Source organism: Vespula vulgaris, chromosome 16 (genome assembly GCF_905475345.1).
Source record: "Vespula vulgaris chromosome 16, iyVesVulg1.1, whole genome shotgun sequence".
Classification (NCBI taxonomy): domain Eukaryota; kingdom Metazoa; phylum Arthropoda; class Insecta; order Hymenoptera; family Vespidae; genus Vespula; species Vespula vulgaris.
The window spans coordinates 1,397,839-1,422,500 of NC_066601.1; the positions used below are offsets into that span (position 1 = coordinate 1,397,839).

General features: G+C 29.7%; 1 protein-coding gene across 14 annotated transcripts in view; it reads right to left on the reverse strand.

The window, feature by feature from the left end:
• Nucleotides 1-24,662, reverse strand: part of LOC127069665 (hemicentin-1-like) — a 266,624-nt gene that overhangs the window by 43,023 nt on the left and 198,939 nt on the right. The window lies entirely within an intron of this gene.

The window sequence follows — 24,662 nt, forward strand, 5'->3', positions numbered from 1 at the left end:
TAAAAGAATTTTAAACAATTGTAATAAAAATGTAACAAAATTGATCTTGTTATTATTTAATCATACAAATTAATTCACTGTAATTCATCAAATTCCAATCGTATAAAACAGCTTCGAACAAGGAATGTATCATTTCTTCTTTTTCTAGGAAAAATTGCGAAATTCTTTTTTTCTCTCTTGAGAGAGAAATTTCGAAAAAAGAGAATAATATTCTACAATTTTTCTTTGCGAAGAAAATTTATTTATTAATAGAGCTAACGGAGATAGGATAAGCCGAAACTTTCGCGTATTCAGGTACAATCGTTTCGCTGGTTTGCCGGTTCACTTACGTCGTTCTCTACTTCGATTCGATTTCCTAGCACGATATTGGAAGGATACGCGTCCTCTCTACGACGTTCCTACGAAATGAACTCGGTAAAACGTCTTCTAAGAAGAGAGCTCTCATACAGACCGAAAATTTTGTCGGGCTTCGAACGTTACGCGGGAAGGACCCCTATCGACCTTTTCATTCCATTCAGAATCCTTCTCTATTTTTTGTTAAGACCTTCGTCGATGCCTGCGAATTGCCCGATTCCAAAAGAGATTTTCGTCCATTTCTTTCGAAAGAAAAAATAAAAAACACTACTAGTTCTTTCTCTCTCTCTCTCTCTCTCTCTTTATCTATCTTTCTATATATCTATCTATCCATCGTGATTTCTTTTCGTAGAAGATACGCGCCATTTTATATATATATGTGTGTGTGTGTGTGTGTGTGCGTGTGTGTTTTATTTACCGAAGAAATTGCTACTTTCTAAGAATCTTTTATAGAAATACTATTTCCTCAGAAATTTCTCACTTTTCGTTTATTTAGCTATATATGTATTATATTGTCGTGTGTGTGTGTGTGTGTGTGTGTGTGTGTATATATATATATATATATATATATATATATATATTATTTATTATTTTGACAGATGCAGTAAACACACGGAGGTTGAATTATATTTAGTTAGAAATATTAAAAATATTATATTATAAAAAATGTTAATTTGTATTCCTTTTTATGTGAAATTATGACTATAAAAAAAACGCTTTTCTTAATATAAAATAACTTTTGTTTAAAGATGTATCTACATATGTTATATACTTATCGATAAATAACACATATATTTTCGTTTAATTGTATAATTAACTTTCTTGTCGAATTAATTCATTAAAATTCATTAAAGATATTAATGGATTTTTTTTCTTGTTTTTCTTAAGAATTAAATTTGGATATCTTAATCATAATTAAAATTACTACTAATTTTAAAGAATAAAAAAATGTCTTCTACGAAATCTCATTTAATATTGGACCTAATTCTCCATTTAATTCCTCATATAAACGAAAAACGATTATTATCGAGTTTAAACGATTTTATGGTACTTATTAAATTTATTAATAAAAATATCGGATTTCTTTCTTATATTTTTCTTGATAATAAAATCTGATAATAAAACGACAAAATCGGATAATAAAACGATAAAATGATAAATCTAGAAACAGATAAAATCAGTAATCTTAAAGAATAAAATAGTTTTAAGTTTTAATTTTCTTCGAGATCCCATTTAATACCCCACGAAATCCCCATTTGATTTCCCATATAACCGAAGAACGATTATTATCGATTTTAAAGAATTTTAAGCTTCTTATCGAATTTATTAATAAAAATATTGAACTTCTTCCTCTCTGTTTTTCTTAAAAATGAAATTTAGATACCGTAATCTTAAAGAATAAAAAAGAAGTGTCTCCCAAGAAACCCAATTTAATTCCCCATATAATCCCCCATTCGATTCCTCATATAATTGAAGAACGATTATTATCGAGTTTAGAGGATTTTACGCTGCTCGTCGAATTTATTAATAAAAATATTGGATTTCTTCCTTTCTACTCTTCTTTTTCTCTCCTTTTCTTTTTTCTTTCTTCAGAAACGAAATCTCATAGAAGATATTGCGATCAGAAAAAATAAAAAAATAAAAAAAAGAACAAGTATCTATCTCGAAAAGCCAGTTAATTCCCCGTATAATCTACGTTAGATTAACGATATGATCGAATGACTATTATCGAGATTAAAGGAATGCACTTAGATATTTTTTTTTCCTCTTCTTTTTTTCCTTTCTTCTCTACAAAATGGAGTCCTTATATCGCTTTTTACGTTACGCTCGTCAAGAGTCTTAGCAATCTCGATGTTCGATCTCTCTCGTAGCTTGACTTTGAAACGATCTTCTCCACTCGCTTTGCTCATTCGCCTTCACACGCTTCCGCTTTGAATCCTTTCTCTCTTTCTCTTTCTCGTTCAGTCAGTTACCTTCTTCCCTTAGTCGAAAATTTCCATTTCAGAGAAGATCGATAGCGATAAAGTTCACGGCGCGGCGTAAGGCACGGCTTTTGAATTCTCTTCCTCTAAGATCGAAAAGATATGGCGATATGGTAAAGAATGAGATGGAAGACGTAGAAGAGAGATGACGCGTGCGCGTGACGGTGAAATATACGATAGACAGAGACAGACAGACAGAGAGAGAAAGAGAGAAAGAGACGGATAGATAGATATATCTACGTTTTATAGATATTCTACGTTTAATAGATCCATTGAAAAATTTCTATTCCTTTATGGAAATAGAAATTTCTTTGCTTTCGGATTGCAAGTTAATATAGTATAATGAAATATTAGAAGGATGACAAAGAATACGACAATGTTACTTTGGACAATATTTCTCTCTCTCTCTCTCTCTCTTTATTTATCTTTATTTCTATATCTATCTCTCTCTCTCTCTCTCTCTCTCTCTCTCTCTCTCTCTCTCTCTCTCTCTCTCTTTCTTCATTTATTTCTTTCTCTTTGAGCATTTAACAGGAACAATGCTTTTCATAAAAATTCGTCAAAGTAACAGCAAGATTACATTTCCAAGGACATTGATATTGTTTCGAGTAATTGCGTCTAGCAATATATCTAAACGAAACAACGACGACGAATTAATTTAATTGATATTGACATTGGGAAGTAATTAAATACGACGATCTTAACGGTTGATGTATGTATGTACGATTTAATACTTGTTCAAAGTGTGCTTCGATCGTTCGTTATATCTAACTATGCGTTTAATATCTGTTTATTCGTTTGTTCTTTTTTAATTAATATTTTATTTATAAATTTTTCATTTACATACGTAGGCAAATTTTTAACTTTATGATGATATAATAGAATACAAGTGAATACAAATGATGATAAAAAAGAAAATAAGTAATCAACTTTAAAGATATAATGAAATTTTGGGAAAATATTTTGCTTATATATCATATAAATATAAATTTATGAGTATTTGTTAAGTTAGTATAGTATCGAAAAATATACTATTATACATAAACGATACTATTATAAATAATTTATAAGTATAAACACTTATATTGAAGAAACTTATTGATTGTGATCGAAATTGAAAGATTAAAGGTTTCTAGTAATCGATATTTTTTTAATCTTACAAAGTTCATTCCGAAACTCAAGGCAAATGATGTCATCCTTTCGATTGACAAGCTTTTAAATTCGAAACTTGATTACTACTTTGTGAGTCAGTCCTCGTAACGAATGGTATTCGCAAAATGTTCTCAATCCGTTTGATCGACGAGTAGTTATAGCAGTTTTAGTTCGATCAATTCTTTTTTACAAAATTAATCGTTTTACGAAATCGAAAGAAAAAAAAAAAAACAGTGATTCTCGTTCGATCATCGAATAGTTTCACGAATATCGTTCAGCTGCGAGTGAGATAACTGATTATTTAAAATACAACATTATAAAAAAAATATAAGCAATAAATAAATATTTATTTACCTTCAGAATCAATAATATTTTATTTCGAATATCGTACCCTATTTGAATAATATTTTAATCAACTAAATCAATTAAATGATTTTAATGTATTCACATAAAACATTAAATCATTAAAACTTAATATTTTTATGAAAAATTTCGATTCATTTACATTTGAAACATTGATTCTATAATTTAAAAAGGAATTACATTAAAATAATATAAAATAATATAAAATTAATAGAATATCTAATAAAATTAATACACACACACATATATATTAGTAATATAATATAGTATTTGAGAAGAAACTACATTAACGTTTCATGTAAGGTTTCATTGGAATTATGAAAACATGACCGCCATGTTTTACTTTTCACAGTTAAAATTCCAGAAGATTGTTCGAGAAGGCGCCAAGACTATGTCTAATTACTTGAGATTGATTGGAAAATTAATAGATCTCCGGTTTCCCTCCGTTGCACGAATTTCAACGGCAATCAAAGTGGATAATTTCCAACAGCTGCAAGTTCTCTCGTCGGCAAGTTGTAGAGAAAGGAAGGAGCGAGAGAAGAGACGAAGGAGAGTAGAATAGAAGGAGAAGGAGAATGATGAAAACGAGAGAGAGAGAGAGAAAGAGAGAGAGAAACGATAGAGCGATAGAGGCAGATAGAGAGAAATAGATAGAGAGAAATAGATAGATAGAAAGAGAGAGAGAGAGAGAAGGATAGAGCTATGGAGCGATAAAGAGAGAGAAAGAGAAGGAGAACGATAGAGAGAGAGAGAGAGAGAGAGAGAGAGAGAGAGACGTCAACGACGACGAAGACGACGTCATGCGTCTCTTAAACGTTACTCAGAGACGTTCCGACAAGATGTCTCGTCGTCGAGACATATTCTCGCGAATTTACCGCCAGTAAAATCCATCTACATTCTCATTGGATGCACCCATATTCGCGCGTTCCATGGCTTAATATCGAATTCTTCGCGATAATCCTCTCTCATGTTCGATCGGAGAATATTTACGAACTATATAAGTACATAACTATATGTATGTATATATGTGTGTGTATGTATGTATATGTATTGCGTATAGAGAGAAGCAATAACAGCGTTTGCTTGAAGTAATCCCTTCAAGATTCTTTTTTTTTCTTCTTTTTTTTTTCTTTTCACACACACATATATACATACAGGTATCTATCTCATCTTTTATTAACTTTTCGTATTTATCGAATACGTGATACCAATAGGAATTTAATACTATTTGCAAATATAGCTTACATTATTTTATCTTTGTGACTTATTTGCTTTTTCTTTATTTTAATTTTTTAATTTTTTTTTATGCCATCTAACAATCTTTCTAATCCTGTACTGTCATTACAGATTAGCTCTAGAGTGAAAGAAGTTATAGTGAAGTATTAAGGAATATAACAATGACATAATTAATACGGGAAATGTTTAAGTACTCTCTTGCTTTCGAGTCTACTTTCCTTTTTTCCTTTTTTTTTTTTTTAATCTCTATTTCTTTTCACTGTTCTAAAATGTTATAGGAAACTTCCTATTTTGTAGTAAACATACAAGATCGATTTATTGTTTTGAAATGTACTATGATTTTTATCGTCAGAGCGACGTAAAATCCTCGTAATATCTGACACATACCCGATAACATTCTAATAAAGAATATGTTAGATCTTTAGATCTCTAACAATATCGTGTAATAAAAATATATCATGGCAATCATGAAGATTGTATAACTATAATAACGTCAACGTTATGTTGAACATGAACGGCGCTTATATATAACAATTGAAAAAAGAACGAAGAAAAAGAATAGAAAAGAAAAGAAAGAATAAGAAAAAGAGAAAGAAACGAAAGAAGATATAACTCCTCGTTATTATGACTACTTATTATTTTTATTATTATCAATATTATTATCATCATCATCATTATTATTATTATTATTATTTTTACATAGGAGCACGCTCTCTATCGAACCTTTCAATTTTTCAATTTAACCGTACCGTTATCGGAGATGAGAGAGTTCTCTAGAGAGAAGGAGGAGGAGGAGGAGGAGGAGTAGCAGGAGGGAGAGGACGAAGAAGAAGAAGAAGAAGAAGAGGAAGAAGAGGAGGAGGAGGAGCAAAAGCAAAAGCAAAAGCAAAACTAACAGCAACAGCAACATCCATGAGAAAATTCATGAGAATTTCTTTTCTCTCAGTCTCTCTCTCTCTCTCTCTCTCTTTCTCTCCCTCTTCCTCTCTTTCTGTTTTTTTTTCCTCTTCTTTTTCGTTCTTTTTATTTCTTATTCACGAGAGAGCGCGTCGATTCTAAGAAAGGGGATGAAGTAGAAGGGTAGGAAAGAGGAAGTAAGAGAGAGATATAGATAGAAAGAGAGAAAGAGAGAGAGAGAGGGTGGAACGAGACGCGACGAGGACGTTTCGTAAACAGAGTGAGTGTACGCTCGTTCATTCTCTCTCTCTCTCTCTCTCTCTCTCTTTTTCTCTGGCTCTATCTCTGTCTCTTTCTGACTCATTCACTCTCTTGCCTCTTATGAAGACGCCGTCGACTTTTTCTCATCGGGGAAAGTTCCGTACGGTTGCGGGTCGTTGGCCATGTTTTTCCGGAAGCTGTCGACGGCCTCGGGGTTTAGTAGAGGAAGAAGAAGTGGTAGAAGTAGAAGTGGAAGAAGATGAACGAACAAGAAGAAGAGGAAGGAGAAAGGGGAAAAAAGGGGAGATGCTAAAAGAGCGTTTAAAAACGCTGTGAAAAAAGGGTCCGCCTAGCGATAGAACAGAGTGAGATGAAACGAGAACAGGATGGTTACGATGAGTTTGTTAGTTGCATCTATTCCCTCAACTCCCCCTCTCCCTCTTCTCATCTCTTCTCTTCTCTTCTCTTCCTTTCCCTTTTTACTTTGTTCCTGTACTTTAACTTTAAGTATGAAGGACGAAAACTATTTTAAGTATTAAAAAAGCTTCAGCTGTTTACGGATACCTGCTGAGATTACTTTCCTCTCGAACGCGAAGATAGATACATGGCGACGTACTTTTCATTTTCTCTCTCTCTCTCTCTCTCTCTCGCTTTCTTTTTTCTTTCTTTTACTATCTATCTATTTATCTATCTATCTATCTATCTATCTATCTATTTATTCGTCATTATTTTTTTTTTCTTTTTCTCAGTTTCTTTATAATTCTACTTTGATGATTAATCTTGCTCTACAATGATGATTAATCTTGCTATCTTTGTCTTTTTTTTTGTACTTTCTTTTTCCAACATTTCTGCGTTAGAATATCAAACAAATTGTTTTTTATCGTTAAAAAAGAGATTGTAATGTATAGTGTATGCGAGTGTGTGTGTCTATTTATTTTTACATATTTATTGAGGTTTGAATATTGAGTTTGTTGAATGAAGGATTTTTATTTGGTACTGCATTTCTTTCTCCCTTTTTTTTCTTTCTTTTTTTTTTTTAATAGTCGATAGTTTTATTTAAACCATCCTCTTATTCTTTCATCTACTTTTGAGATCTACTTTCGAGGGATTTTCTTTCTCGTGTTGCTTTTTAGTAAGGCTCAGTTGTTACTAAAGTCATCATATTAATCGATGAGTAATCTATAATTATTGTTGAAAAAAAAAATATATATATACATGATAATCTACTAATAATTATATATCTGTATAAAATCTAACAATAATTATCTTACTCATGAAAAGATCTTATAAGAAGCTAACGCAAAAAAAGAATTTAATATCTTTTTAATCCATTAATATTTATAATGTAAAATATTTATACAATTTAATATTTGTAATTTTTAATATTGGACGTATCATAATTATTGAAATATTTCTCTTTTTAAAATATATATTTACGTGTATTATTCGTAATAAAGTACTGATGCATATGACGATGTTTATGTCTGATCGAAGAGGACTTTCATCACTTGAAAACTCGATGTTCCATCGAATGGAAAGGAGAAGGATAGACGATATTCATACTTTGAATGAGTCGGAGGTTGCAATCATGCTAGCGTTTTTCAAGAGTTCGTCTCGCGAACAACTACGCATGAACACTTTTCAACAGCCTTTTTTTTTTCTTGTCGCTCTCACATTCTCCTATCCTTCATGAAGTCCAAACATTCGAATACTTGAGAAAGTTCTTAAAGCTGAAGTTCGGAAATTCTTGAAAATTTTTCTTTTCGTAATTTTATTTGAATACACACACATACACATATACATATTACGTATCTATGTTTGTGTATATATATATATATATATATATATATACCATTCGATTTGTAAATTAATTAGTATCGATAAATTACATTCTATTTAATGTAAATGAAAACGAGATCGTATTTTGAAACATTTGGATTCGATGATGTCTAAACAATAATTTGTTTATTATGAAATAACACAAAGAGATATGGATAATTATGTATAATTATCGTTATTATCCTTACTTATATTTCATTTTGTGTGAATATGAAATGTATAGGTATTCGTAGTAGACCATAACTATGTGGTCTGTTTTTTCGGTAAATATCATTGAAAACGAATCAAAAGGTTTCGATTTTGATATCGAATATGTTGCATTTTGATATTTCAATAGTTCTCGATTTTACGATGAAACAAAACGCATGTTCAATTCAGTAACCTTATCTTTTTTATTTCAGTGAAATAAGCGAAGCTATGGTACAGAGGAGTAAAACGAGATCTTTGAAGTTTATTCGAGTGCACGGTCCAATTCGCTCAGTGAGTAAAGTTTCCAGGAATCTTTTATCATTCTTTTCGACAATGTTAGATATTTGTGTTGAAAATAAAAAAGAAAAGTTGGAGATTCTTTTCTGGATTTGACCAGGTCTGTTAACTTATTCGATATAAAAAAAAAAGAAGAAAGGCATAAAGAAATAGTTCGTAAAAAAAATTGTAATAAAATAAATGAATATTATTTGTTTATTGTTGTAACGATTAGAAAAATGATATTCAATTGTAAAGAAATTTTCTTTGATAAATTTGATATAAAATGTTTCTGTATTTTATTTATTTTTGATGACTTTTAAAGAATTAAGCTTGATCATCGTGGTAGATCATTTTTTAATTGAATCAATCGCGTATAATTAATTGTTGCTAATTAATTGATAAAAAATTAATATTGAGAAAAATTTGTTAAAGGAAATATAATTGATGATTTAATGGAATAATAGCGATAAGAATGATGATCGAAAAGTATAATAATTTAGAAAAAAAATAATGTCTTTATAAATACTACATGCATATATACAATATACAATATGATATACTTATATTTTCAAAAATATGATTCAATTTATGTGTTTTTCTTTTTAATTTGCATGTGAAACGAAGTGACAAAGAAACTTGTTTATAAATATTTGTAATAATAATAGTAATAACAGTAGTAATAGTGATAGTAATAATCAATTTTTTCATTTTCCTACGATTGATAATTCAAGAATTTTAATATAGGACCGCAGAGGTTTGAATAATTATCACTTATAACTTCTATGAAAGATTTATTAAAGAGAAAATTTATGAGAGAAAAATTCGAAATATATCTATGTTTGAGAATGAATGGAATAAAAAATACTGGCACGTTACGAAAGAAATATTTTTTTTAATCGATTTCACGAGTGGAACGCTTGGGATTTTTCAGATATTTTCTTTTTTCTAAGTACCTATATATATATATATATATATATATATATATATATATTTACGTACACATATATATATATATATATATGTACTTAATTTTTTCTTTTTTCAAAAAGTAAGGATGCAATTTAGTTGGAGTAGTTTGAAGAGTCTATGAAAATCTTGAAAAGATATACGCAAATGATACTTAAGAGAACTAAGAGAACGAAATTTAAAGATATCAGTTCTTTTTCGAGATTCAAAGAGAGATGTAATTGGTAGAAGCGTATCAGATGAATTTCACGATTCGTGAAGATTCTGTGGAATGAAAGCGATTCAAATAAATCTATCGTTTTATTTGTAAGAGTAAATTGAAATGAAGAAAAGAGAAAAAGAAAACACTGGACCAAAAGTAAAAAGAAAAAAATTTAATGGTTGAAATAAGAAACTTAAGGAAAAAGAAAATACAAGAAGGATTTCTTCTCAAGTTTCACATAAAATATTATCTATTAATTTATAGAATATTAACATCAACTAGTACAATATCGTGCAGAATTAATAATACCAATCTGTATAACAATATATATATATATATTTGAACTTATTGAATCGATTAAAATATTATACACCTTGTATAAAATGATGATATCGAGTACGCGTGTAACGATAAAGTTTGTTCAATCGAGCCAGGCTAGATGTTAAAAGCGCAATAAAATTACTAAACGCATTCCAATCGTAAAGTAACCATTTTATTCATCGAAATCGATTTTATTCGATAGTCAGGAAATTATTTACCAATACCATATCCCCTTGTGAGAGATCAAAGCCATTGATGATTCTCTTAGTCAGGGTTGTTCGATAAGCTGTCGGTATGAATTAATTGGAAAGTTTGTATAAACGTAAAAATAAAATCTCGATGGACTCGTATGAATTTTTAAATTGAAAACATAAATCGTTATTCGAAATCATGAAATAAATCATACAGAGATCGATGATTATTACAATGGACAATATCTATTTTATATTTTATACACACAAATAAATAAATATGTATATATATATATAAAAATCATAGAATGATTAATTAATGCATCGAAAACTATAACATACTCTTTTATATTCGAAAAACTTATATCCTTGATTTATTATTATTAATTGTCATATTGATAATTGTAAATATGTTAATTAATATTAATAATTATTATAAACATTACACTTCATCGTCAAGCACGACGAACAGCTAAGATTAAAAAAGAAAAGAAGAAACATTTTGTAAAATAAAATAAATATGTAATATAAAAAATAAATTGCAAAATCTTTTACATTTGCCTATCGTTATCGTCGATGATTATTTAAGAAAGTATAAAAATGAGGCACGAGATATCTCAATGATCGTAAACTATTGGAAAATTAAATTTCGAGACAACGAAATAAAATTTCTCTTTCACCGTCGGATTTCGAATTTGTACCGGATCCGTCGGATCCCTCGACAAAAAGGACGCCTAGCATTGTGTGTTAGAACACAACACATGTTCCGTTTTCTACGTTTCATGTTTTGTGTTCCGTAACATGTATTCCATGTCCTGTGTTCTGTGTTCCATGTTCCGTATTCTGTGTTCCGGAACATGTGTTTCGTGTTCCCTGTTCTACGTTCCGGAACACGTATTTCTTGTTCCGTGTTTCGTGTTCCATATTCTGAGTTACGGAACACGAATTCCCTGTTCCATGTTCCTTTACATCACGGATCACAAATCGTAATAAAAAATTATTGAATCAATATATTTTTAATAAGCAGTTTTACAATTTTCTTCTCTCTTTCTAGCTTGGTTTTACACGGTGTTTTTCTATCTTTCTATCTCTTTCTTTTTTTCACTGTTTTATAGTTAATAATTTTGTAAGTTAAGTAAGTTAAGCTCTCGGTTGAATTAAGTAGTGCAATTATAGAAAATTTTGTTTCAATTCAAATTATGTCGACAAAAATAGTAAGAGTTTTTGAGATATAAATGCGTAAAATAAAGTTTTCATATTGTTAATTTGAAGTGTACAAAATACATACATATATATACTATTATTATTAATTAATATTATAGTATACTAATAATATATACACATATCTTATAGTATTAACATAATATTAAATAATATATATATGTATGTATGTATGTATATATATAGTGATATATGAATGTATATATATATATGATGTATGAATAATATATATATGTATGTATATATATATATATATAGTGATCGGAACGACAAATTACACAACATCAAGAACTATAATATTCTCTTGAATATCAAAAGAGTTATATAACTATACCAATTAATTTTTTACGAACATATAATAATCGTCTGTAATAACATATCAGTTGAATTATTATTAGAAACGTTCGCTCGATCGAGCAAGGTAATGACGTTTTCACGTGCGTTCTGGAAACAAATTGAGCTAGTTGTATTACGTAAGACAATTAAGAAGAATCTTGGTACTTTAGAATTTCCAAGATGAGGAAATTGTTGGCAAAATTATAGCGTGAGAACGTAGCATTAATGGCGTCAATGATTCTTGTATTTTTCATTTTTCGTCTATACATAAGTTCACACATTTACATATATCTATAGAATAGAATACAGTCGAAACAAAATGATACAATCTCGTGCTAATTAGAAATATTTTATTGTACGAATTTTTCAAAAATTATGAAATACTTGGAGAAAATGTTTTTTTTTGTTTCTAATTAATCTGCAAAAAATTAATTTCTCGATTATATCACCTTTCAATTTTTAAATTGTTACAATAGAAAAATTTCAAATTAGCCTTGACTCAAAGAAACATCGACACATTCAGAACGTTAAAAAATTCAGCATTATTTCAACAAAGCCTCGAAATATTTCAATTCTGTGAATCGTGTCACGGTGTAAAATAAAAAAGATCACTATAAAGTCAGAACATAGCTAACAACGTTTCATATGAAAAAAGGACAATGCCTTTAGTTTTTCTCCGTTATTCTTTCTCAATAAATTCAACAAAGGTTGTTCAAAATTTCTTTTGTACGTAATAATAATAATAATAATAATAATAATAATAATAATAATAATAATAATAATAAAATATAAAAAAAACGTAATCATTTATTAAATAAAAAAATATAAGATTCCTTTGAACGATCTTTCTCAGAAACATAAATCGCAAATCCCTTGATATTTCCTTTATTTAACTGTACTTGACTCAAAATTTAAAACGTATAAAATTTTCTCGAGAATAAGGAAATAAGAGACAAAAAGGAAAAAAAAGGAAAAGAACGAGAGGAGAAAAAAACGAGGAGAATAAATCTAAAATAGTATTTCGTAGATAAAAGAAAATAAGAAACGCATTCGAACATGCTTTTCTCGGTCGGTTCATAAGACTCCCTTGGTTCAAAGGACGCCCTTTGGCGTCGGTAGGAAGAAACGATAGGAAGAAAAGAAGAAGAAAAAGGCGAGAAAGGTTTTCATGACTCTGACTGATGATTCTTAGGAAGGTTCGGACGTTGTCGCAATAAAGGAAGGAGTATCGATGTTGAATTGCGTCTGAACCAGGCTACAAACAATTTTTATCTTGCTGTTTGAGAGTTGAAGAGATAGAGATAGGATGTATATATATATATATATATATATATATATATATATCCATATATATATATATATATATATATATAGAGAGAGAGAGAGAGAGATAGAGAAAGGAAAGAAAAGATATATAAGAGTACCTGCTTCTTCGACGAATGTTCGAAAGCTTTGAGATAGAGAGAAAAAAAGAACTCAAAAAAAAACAGAGAAGTAAAAAAAAAAAAAAAAGAAATGGAAAAAAGAAAAAAGCAAGAAAGAAAGAAAGAAAGAATGAAAGTTGTTTTCCGATTCCTTTGTGTCTAAAAATTTTACCTATATCCAAAACTATTCAATAAAAATTTGAACGGGAAGCTTCTTTCTCTTTCTCTTCCTTTTGTTTATTTTTCCTTTTCTCTCTTTCTTACTCTTTCTTTCCAGGAAAAATTCTCTCGGATCTAAGGATCTTGCAATTTATCGAATACCTTTTCCGTATCATAGAATCGAGACGGTAGCTCGTAACGAAGCCTTCAAAAATCACCTATGCCTGGAAGGCAATTCGATCCTCTTTTATTCGTAGCACGCGATGCACAAGATACTTTTGCTCTATAAGTAAGTACTTACTTAGTTACTTACTTACTTCGCGGCTAACATTCATCGCGCGTGAACAATCTTGTACCACTATATACATCTATGTATAATATTTCAGCAGGACCATCTCGATCGAAAATATATATGGATTATTATCACGTTCTCTCATCGACCATCAATATCGAAAATGAAAGTCTGATTTGATAAATATTATTTTTAATAAGACGTAAAGTGAGACGAGGCCTATAATAATTTATACATTATTATGTTCGAATATCTTTTCTACTAGGACCGTCAATCGATCCTTTTGGAATTTTAATAAACGAGTTTTGCGTCAAAACCAATTTTCCGATAATTCTTATATAGATACCTTATATACAATACATACATATACATATATCTACATACATATATATGTATGTATACATATATACATATATCTACATACATATATATGTATGTATACATATATACATATATCTACATACATATATATTTATATACAGTTTTAGTCGATACGTGAATATCCATATGAGTACATGCGTCAGTATCATGGTGTACGTGTACCTGTGTACGTTTCATATGTATTCGTGGCTTATTATATCCATGAATCTATTTATGTACGTACATAAGTTATACCTATGCGAACGAAGCCCGACGCGTGCAACGTATGTATATACTCCTTTGCCTTGCAAATTCCGCGAATTCGAGCCGGCTTCTTGTTACTCTCGACTCGCACGTCAACGAGTTTACGTTACTGCCTCCACGCCGTTACGTCACGGAAACGCCTTCAACCTATACCTACCTATTCTCCCCTTTTCCTCTTACGAAACTTCGAACACGATAGATTTTCTAACCGATCCAGCTCAACCATCCACCCACCCACCCACCCATCTTTGTCCCCTTGAGATACGGTCTTCTTTTATTATAATGGAAAGTGTCATTCCACCAGATAAGAAATTTCTTCTTTTTTCTCTTTTTCTTCCTTTTTTTTTGTCTTCTTCTAAAAGATTATCCAACGTTACAATATTTGAACGTTCATTGTATGTACTTATATACGTATACGTGTTTATATGTAAAACCGACGATTCGTTGTCAATTTATTAACTCGATTAGTTCGAAATTCTGAACAATATGAAATTTTTTATTAATCGATTTAATCGTTTAATATCTCTTTGATAAATTTTTATCAAAATATGTGTATAAGGGAATACGGTTTTAATCATTTTTGTATACGTGTGTGCGTTGAAATACGTCATAACAAGCCAAGATGGTTAAGCGAGATTATTTTTTTTTTTTTTTTATAACAGCATCGTAAGAACATAAATCGATAAGAAAAAATAATTTTGAAGATTGAGATACGCGAAATTCGTTTAATTGGACGAGGTAAATTCATTGAAAGTATTCATTTATTTCGTTATAAAGATTGTAAAATTATAATGTAATAAATTGTATAAATTAGAAATAAAAGAAAAATAATGCTTAGGATTCTTATAACTTTAAGCACGAAATCTGAAATCGACGAATACGTTAAAGCAAGATTTTGTTTTCTTTAAAATATAATATTTGGTATTGTTGAATCGATCAAAAATTAACATGAATTGTTATTAAACAATATTATTTTGTAACAGATGAAATTCGTCGAATAAACGAATAGCATAAATCAATGATTAAATTACATCGGTTATATTGTGTTTATAATCAGATAATTGTTAACATAAGTGATATTTAAAAATTACACGTTGGGATAAACAACCTTACGTGATTCCATTAGGATAACGTAATACTACTTTCACCTACGAGACAATCTTTCACAATTATGATTAAAGTGCCGTAGAGACCAGATATGAAATGGAACAAAGGAATAAGAAAAGATTTATAGTTAGATTTAGACACATACATACATCCATACATATGTATATAAATGTACCTAATTGTTAACGTTCTAATGCAATTTAAATAAATTTAAGAATAACACGGTTCGAATGAATAACGTTTGATGATTCTATCGCTTAATAACAAAGCTTTGTTAAAATATGAAGTAATTTACTTAATAAATGAGGCATCCACTTGTTTTAAAAGGGAGAAAAAGAGAAAGAGAGAAAGAAAGAGAGAGAAAGAGAGAAGAGGTTAAAAGCGAAAAAATCCGATCATCCATCGGGTTTCCTATACGATCCTTTGAGCAGCCACGAGAAAGAAAATCGTTAACGCGTTTTCCTCGCGAATGAGCGTTGTAATTTAAAATCGATTTTGGCCGGCGGGTGTCGTAGTTATTTTCTAGAAATTGCGGAGTGCACGAGCTCTCACAAAAGGCAATCGAGGGTGCACCCGAAAAAAAAGTTAAATCTATGTAGAGAATCGATCGGCTATTCCGAAGTTCGTTAGTATAGTATACTATAGTACGAATACTGTTGCATTTTGTAATCGTCAAGTACACGATTTATAAACGTCGCCTGGAGCTATTAAAATATCGATGCCGACGTGTAACTATTCGGCTCGTTCAATTTAAAATCTAAAACCCGACGAATCGTTGTCAATTTGTTAACTCGAAAATTCTGAACAAAAAGAATGTATGACATTTTTTATTAATCGATTTAATCATTTAATATCTCTTTGATAAATTTTTATCAGAATGTGTGTATATGGGAATCTAGTTTTTATCATTTTTGTGTTAGACTTTATAATCTTATTGGAAAATTCTATTAAATTTTTTATCTTGTAAATGTTGTAGAAAAAAAAAGAAATATGTTAAGAACGTTTTCTACAATTCTTACAATATTCAATGTTAAAATGTAATGTTATTAAAAATGTTTGAAACAATTTTGTGTAACATCGACGTACTCATTTTAGTAACCTTTATGATTTTATTTGTTTTTTTTTTCTTTGTTTTATTTTAATTTTTTTTTTTTTATTAATAAAAGAGACATAAGAATTATCGAAGACTCATTAAAATACAGTTTTAGTTTTCTAAATGTCACATAAAAAATCCTCAAAATCGTTTCAATTAAAATTGAAAGTAAAATCAATTATCGTTCATCAATCGAAAAAACGTATCAATAGTTTATCAAATTTTTTCTAACATGTTTAATTCATACTGCCTTGACTCATATATTTTTTCTCTTTTTTATAAATTCAAAAACAAGGTTGAGCGTTAAACGAATTTTGTACTCAATCGATGTAATAATCTAATATCTTTCATAATCCTTTCATAATTCTTTTCTTTGTCATTCTAATTAAAAAGTATACCGATAGATATCTGAATATAACAAAAAGAAATTTTAAATATTACAATTACCAGTGATATCATAAAAATTCGATAGATTTTCTCCGATGATTGATTGATCTATTCAAATCAACATATCTCCATAAAACAGATGAAAAAAACTATAGAAATCAAATACTAATTTCTCATAAGAAGTATATTTCTAAATCACGATTTGGACGATCGTTCTTTTTACTTCTTTTTTTCTATTTCCTTTCTACCATTTATAAAAAAAGATGACTTTTCCATATCGAAAGGCGAAACACCTTTCTCGTTCGTATTCACACCTAGGTAGTACCGATATAGTGATAAAGAAAGAGAGAGAAAGAAAAAGAAAAAGAGAAAGAAAAAGAAAGAGAGAGAAAGAAAAAAGTGGAAAGAAAAAGAGAAAAAGAGAGAGAAAGAGAGAGAAAGAAAGAAAAAGAGAAAGAGAGAGAGAGAGAAAGAGAGAGAGAGAGAGAAAGATAGATAGAGTCGTTGCATGTCGCGTATCATTAGAGCGCGACGGACACGTGAGATTCTCGTTATAGCTAAAGTCTCGAGAATCGGCACGCTCCAATCTCCGAAACATGTAGAAACACGACAGTTACTCTCTCTCTCTCTCTCTCTCTCTCTCTCTCTCTCTCTCTCTCTCTTTTTCTCTTTCTCTTTCTCTCTCGAGTGGCATAGCTCTTTCAGAGAAGAGAGACACGCGTCTAGTACACTGTGCTTGCGCATAAACGCAAGTAATTTCTCTCTCTCTCTCTCTCTCTCTCTCTCTCTCTTTCTCTCTTTCTTTACCCCTCTTTTCCTCCTCTACTTTGCTTGTTATACATATGTACACACTTTCATACACACATATACACACACATGAACATATATGTATATATATATATATACGTGTATACACGTCGTATGTCGACGGATCGTCGAAACGATAAGCGTTAACGATTTACCCTGCGATTCGTACCGTTGCACCTTCCGATAACGAGGTAAAACCGACAGCCCCTTACACACATACACAAGTACTCACACATTCTCTCTATCTCTCTCTTTTTCTCTTTTTCCTTCGTATTTTCTCTCTTTTTCACACACGTGCTGTGCTTTACATCAAAAAGCACCGTCGACGATTTCACGATGACGTCTCTATTATGTTCGACGATTCCCCCTTCGGTACAAAGGAAATACATAACTATGTATACGAATATTGGATTTTTATTCAATTAATAAGGAATTATTCATTCGAGTTTGAGTTTTGCCTGCGAATATAATATAAATCGAATTATTTGTCCTCTTCTCTTTTTCTTTTCTTTTTTCATTTATTATTTTTTTTTTTTTTTTTTTGAAATGGGACAGCTTTGATTTCGTTCGTTTGTTGACTTTATCAAAAGGTTAACAAGTCGAAGAGGATGTTATATATATATATATACCAAAGGGTTTGTGAAATACGAAAATATATATATATATATATATATATATATATATATCACGTGGACTTGTGAAATATGAAAAGTTTAAAGCGAACGAAATTAGAGTTAACTTAACCAACGTATTAACAAATCCTACAGGAGGATTCTTTTTTATCAGCTAACGTCGAGTAACGACATTTGAAAAGTTCAAAGGTAACGAAATTAAAGTTAACCAAACAGGTTAACAAATCGTATAGGTTTTATTTTTTTCCTGCTTTTTTTCCTTTTTTTTTCTTCTTCTTATCAACGAACGTGAATCCGAGAAATTTGGAAAGTTTACAGGAAACGATGTTCAAGTTAATTTAAACAAAACAGGTCAATCAATCGTAGAAATTTTCGATCGACGAATTTAAATCTGTGAAATTTATTTCGATTAAGAATAAAATATAATTAAGGAATACTGCGAATCCTAAACAAAATTGGACAAATTTAATGAACGAGATCTTATTGAATGAAATTGATCTTAAATAATTAATACGAACGAGAAATAATTAACGAAGTGAGAAACAATAAGAAAAGAATTTCAATTTTCGTGATCGTTTAAATTAAATCTAACTTAAGCTTTGGTTATTACGTAAACGACGTTAATTCACCAACGACTACGTAATTGTGACTAAATTATATTAAACGTGGGTTGACGTAAGAATGTTAGACATTCGTGTAAATATTTTTTAAATAAAGGAAGGAAAAAGAAATTATAAGTAGGGGTGAAATATAAGTTAACTCAAACGAGAATGGCCTTTTATTTTTCTTTTCTTTTTATATCAAATATCTAACAATTTATTTCTTATCTCGCGTTAACTAACGATCGTCGTTATATTAAAAAAGGAAAAAAAGAAAAAGAAAAAAGAGAAAAAGAGAGAAAGAAAAGTAAAACTATCAAGTTAATTAATCGCTAAAATGATTTATTACGTACCAATTATATTTTCTTTCTTTTGGTATAAATAAAATATTTTCAAATTACTTCTTGTCTTGTGTTCAAAAAAAAAAAAAAGAAAAAGAAAGAAAGGAAAGAAAAATGAGAAAAGAAAAATTATCAGATTAACTATATATAAAACGATTAATTATATCTAATTCAAAATCATTAAATCTCATCACGAATGAATGAAATGAATTGTTTTCTATTGTAAAAAAAAAAAGAAAAAAAGAAAAAGAAAAAGAAAAACCGTAATAATAAATCCGAGATATATCGTTTTGTCTCTTGATAATGCGTTAATCGTAACCGAACTATTTCCATACGTATCACTTTCATTTTTATTTTATTTCTTATCGGTATAATACGGATGAACGATGAAAGAAAGAAAGAAAGAAAGAAAGAAAGAGTATGATCGGTCTTACGGACATTCATAACTTTTTAATTCGTGTTTGTCACGGAGATTGTTAAAAGGGATTGCGAGAGAGAAGAATAAAGGTACACTTTAACATTAATTCTCTTGGGTGATAAAAATCGTGACACCCGTATAGCGAATTACTCCGCTATCGTTTGATAAGCTTTCATGCATATACATTTATATACATACATTCACCCACATACATAGACATAGACATACACACACACACACACACATATATATGCATAAATACATATATATATATATATATACAATATATTATATATTTAAGTGTAACGATGTATTAAGGTATAAAGATTATCCGAGATTTCATTTGGTTTTAAGAGGGCATTTGAAAGAAAAGAAAAAAAAAACAGATAATAAAATAAAAGTTTAAAGGGAATTAAAGGGGTAACGAGGGAATAATATAACATGCCCTGTCGTGTTAGAAAATTTCGAGAAGGAGGGAGAAGGTAAAAGGTTTCTTTTTTAACGTATTCTACGACAGAAACGAAAGTCGGCGACCTAGATCGCGTGTAGCCGAAGCAATCTTGTCGCGGCGGCCACGAAAAACGAGAGGGTGGGTTATGAGTAGGATCGAAAGAGAGAGAGAGAAAATGGGAAAAGGAGATATAGAGATATAGAAGGGAAAGATAGAGATATAGAAATGGGAACTGTCATGAACAAACCCAACAGTCAATTATAAGTTCCTCTGAAAAGCGTCGTATTTCGTTTACGAAGAGAATACAGGATAAGCTGTATGATTCTCTATTCGTCTCTCTCTCTCTCTCTCTCTCTCTCTCTCTCTCTCTCTCTTTTCTTTTTCTCTTTCTCTCTATCCCTTCATCTTTCTCCAAGGATAATATAATAGATCAACTTTGTAATTATATTACGAAACGTGTAAGTGATCAACGAAATCGTTATTAATCCAATTGATCATTCATAAGATTAATTATTAATATTGTAATATGAGGATTATGAGATGATTACTTATAGATCATTATAATCTAATCGATTCGTTACGATTAATCTAAAATGTACAATGTTATTATAACGATCGATATTTTATCCATCATCAGAAATTAATTATTTCTAATATTGATTCATCAGGTCAATTTAATCGTTTTAATCGTTTGTCAATTATTTCATTTTGTTATGTAGTTATCGTAATATAGATGGATCTATGTATGTTACTTTATTGATGATTTCATGTTTAATATATTAATTAAGAAATATTACGAATATAACGAATAGATTTTGTAATTTTTATTTCAATCGAAGAAAATGTTTTATGCTATTGATCGATCGATCGATCGTTAATCGTAAACGATATCGAAAATTTAAGCTACTTAAAGACAATTTAACTTTAACGCAAAGGAAATAGAAAAAGAGACAAAGGAAATGTAGTCTCGATTGAGTTAATCGTTTCATAGAGAGGAACTAATGGAAACACGATTTTATCGGGACTCGTTTGATGATATCGGATCTGTGAGAAAGAAAGAGAGATAAAAGAAAATAGATAGCAAGACCGCGAAAATCGAGTCGTCGCAATCGATTTCGTCCCTAATCGTCTCGATTCTTATTCAGTTAACTTTCTCTCTTTATCACTAGCCATTTAAATGGATTCTAAATAGTTCGAGAATTAGATTGGTTCTATCGATGAAAATTTTCAAAAAGATACGTCTTCGTTAGATTTGTCCTGAGAGATATTGATTCGAAAAGAAAATTTTTTTCCTATAATTTTTAATATATTTCAATTCATATAAATATCTATAGTATCATATATATATATATACATAATGTTATTTATAACTATAATTAAATTCTCAATTTGTCCAATAAGATTATAAAAATTACACGATAATATAAAACTAAAGAATTACGTCGGTCGTTAGATAAGAATAAAATCTCGAAGACGAATTACGAAACGTTTATCGAAATATTCATTGAAAAAGAAGAAAAATTGATTTAGAATTGTTTACCATTATAATGTTTAATATACATATACTATACGTCTAAACTCATGTAACAACTTATACGGATAAAATCATATGGACTGAGAGAATAAATATAATATTTTCATTATCCCTTATTCCTTCGTAAAAAATTTTCGATATTTATTTTCGTCTGAATAAATAAACGAGGGAAGATATTTTTCAGGTAAAATTTGTGTTTAGATACGATCAAGCGTCTATCCTCTTTAAATCGATAACACAAGTCAAACGGTCCTACGAAAAGCAAAGAACGAACTTGTACATTCGAGATTTTGCGCAAAACGCGTAAGTACACGGGGAGTAACTAAAAAAGGGCGCGTACTTTCCTGTTTGAAAGTTTAAATGCAAAGCATTGGTTACGTGGAAAGAAACTTCGTGTCTCACAAATAGAACTAGTAAAGGGAAAACCACGCGAAATCGAAGCTCTTAAAACTTATACTTTGCTTTCACGTATTCCAGTCCTATTATACCCTTTCTCTCTCTCTCTCTCTCTTTCTCTCTCTCTCTCTCTTTTTCTTTCTTTCTTTCTCTCACGTTCCTCTGATTGAAATAGAGTAACGATTACAGCGAACGAACGTTTGGATACTTTAAAAAGTGAATTAGAAATGTCGTAAAATTAGTCTGTACGTTTTAACTCTTACGTACTTACTTAAATTTTCACTTAGCTTTTAGATTCTCCTCGTATTACGTAAAATCACGAATTACCGTCCCTAAAAGAAATTACAAAAATGGGATTAACATCATGTTTGGATGAAACCAACTGGCTCTCATGAACGTGTATATTTCAGTTTTTGATAGCAAAGAAACTCGTGTATTACGTTGATAAAAAATGGAGGATTGAGTTTTCTCCTTCTGATTTTTTATCCCCTAGAAAAGAGAAGTTCTTGACTGTCCGACGATCCGAAGCATAAATTTATGAGATATAAAAATAAAGAGATGATACCAAACAGAGAGAAAGAGAGATAGAAAAGAAAATAAGATTGAAAAAAACAAAAATAGATTTAAAAATGAGAGTTGTTTAAGTCAGTTTTTTATTAGGTATGATTTGAAATGATCGATCGATCGTCGTACTCGATTGACTCAAATTAAAAAAAGAACTTTATGAAGATAGTATATAGAAAATAAAAAGAATAAATAAAAAGACTAATTGATATCGACGAACGATCGTAGACGGGTTCGACGATCTTTGGTTAAACGTTACGATCGTTCGACTCTATAATTCATCGATTTAAATCCGAAGGAAACGACGTTAACAGTAACGCAACGTTACATCCGTTTTTGGCTGTTAGCCAAATACGATGCACAACGGGGAATTCATGTACCGTGGGCTTCGTGATAAGCATTACCGGGTGCATCCCATCTAATATAAACGAAAGATCCACTTACGAGCAATCTTTCGTTAGAGAATAATAATCTTTCGAGATCACCGATTACAACACTCTTGTTTTTGAAAATTATTCATTAGTTTTATAACGTCTAACACGTTAATTAAACTACTTTGTCAGACAATCATAAATTCCTTTCATTCGATCGATATGACGAAGCGTTAGTTTATTATTAGACGAATAAGTCCACTCTCGATGAAATTTGTTTTCTTTTACAATTTGTCTTTCTATCAACGATTTTTTAATCGTTCGAATTATTTATAATAATAATAATAATAATAATAATAATAATAATAATAATAATAATAATAATAATAATAATATAGGAGAATTGAATTCGATCCCATGTCTGTGTTAGAGACTTAAGATGTATACTTACATTTTGTTTTCTTTTTTTTCTTTCATTTTTGCTTACATCAAAATGATTTGAGTATCTTTGACAGTTCTACGACTTATATTTCATTGATTTTAACTTGATTTATTTAAAAATTAATTCATTAACAGTTAACTCGATTTGTCTGCCTTTATGATTTGCAAGTATATTCATGATTTTAATATAACTCCTACAATTATATTTTATTATTTCTTACGTCACTTTTTTTTCGAGCAAACCAATTGCTCCATTTTCCTTTTAGAAGAACGAATATTTAAAAAGGTAAAATCTCAGTAGAGAATATTATATTACGAGAGCAGAAATTGTTGAATTATTATTACCGAAGCATTAAAAGAAAGGAGACATTAAAGAACAATTGCAAAAGAGCATTTATACATATACGATTTATTATAATGACAAAGGAACAGGACCAATAAGATATAATTAATTAGCATAATTTTTTTATCAAATGAAAAGACACTGTTGTATTTTATTCTGACGACCGATTTTTTTCTTTTTTGTTTATTTCTATTCCTCTTTCTTTCTTTTTTCTTCCTTTTTGTTTACAATTTGAAGTTTAAGATTATCATTTAGTCGGCAAGTGTTTTCTTCTTTTCTTTTTTTCTTTCTTTTTTTTTTTTTTTTTTTTTTTATCAAACATGATAAGGCCAAAGCTGTGAAAGTCATCAGACAGAGTTGAGGCAACGAACGAGAGACACTACTTCTTTTCCGTGTTCTCCCACGACGATCTAATTATAACAACAATCTAGAAAGTCGGAAGGAACACCTCAGAGAAGTCGTCCAATTTGTCCGAAGCAATTTAACGCGAATGGTTTTAAAGGAGTAGTCCGAGCAAAGAAGAGGAACGAACGACGATGATGACGACGAAGAGACGAAAGTAGGAAACTCGTGAAATTAGCATCTAGAAAGAGGGGCAAATAAAATAAAATAAAATGAAATAATATAATTATTTGATTAGATTTATATGAATACTTCATAATATTAACATTTTTCATTTTAAATAGGGAAGAAAACAATTCATTGATTTATCTTATCAGCATAAATGATTGCAGAGACTATGGTGTCCATTTGTGTTTCTGAAGTATTTTTAAATTAAAATTCATACAATTTTTTTGTTGAAAAATTCATATTATATATATATCATATATATGAATATTATATAAATCTGCATTAAATAATGATTATCAATATCTTCTTATATTTAAAGA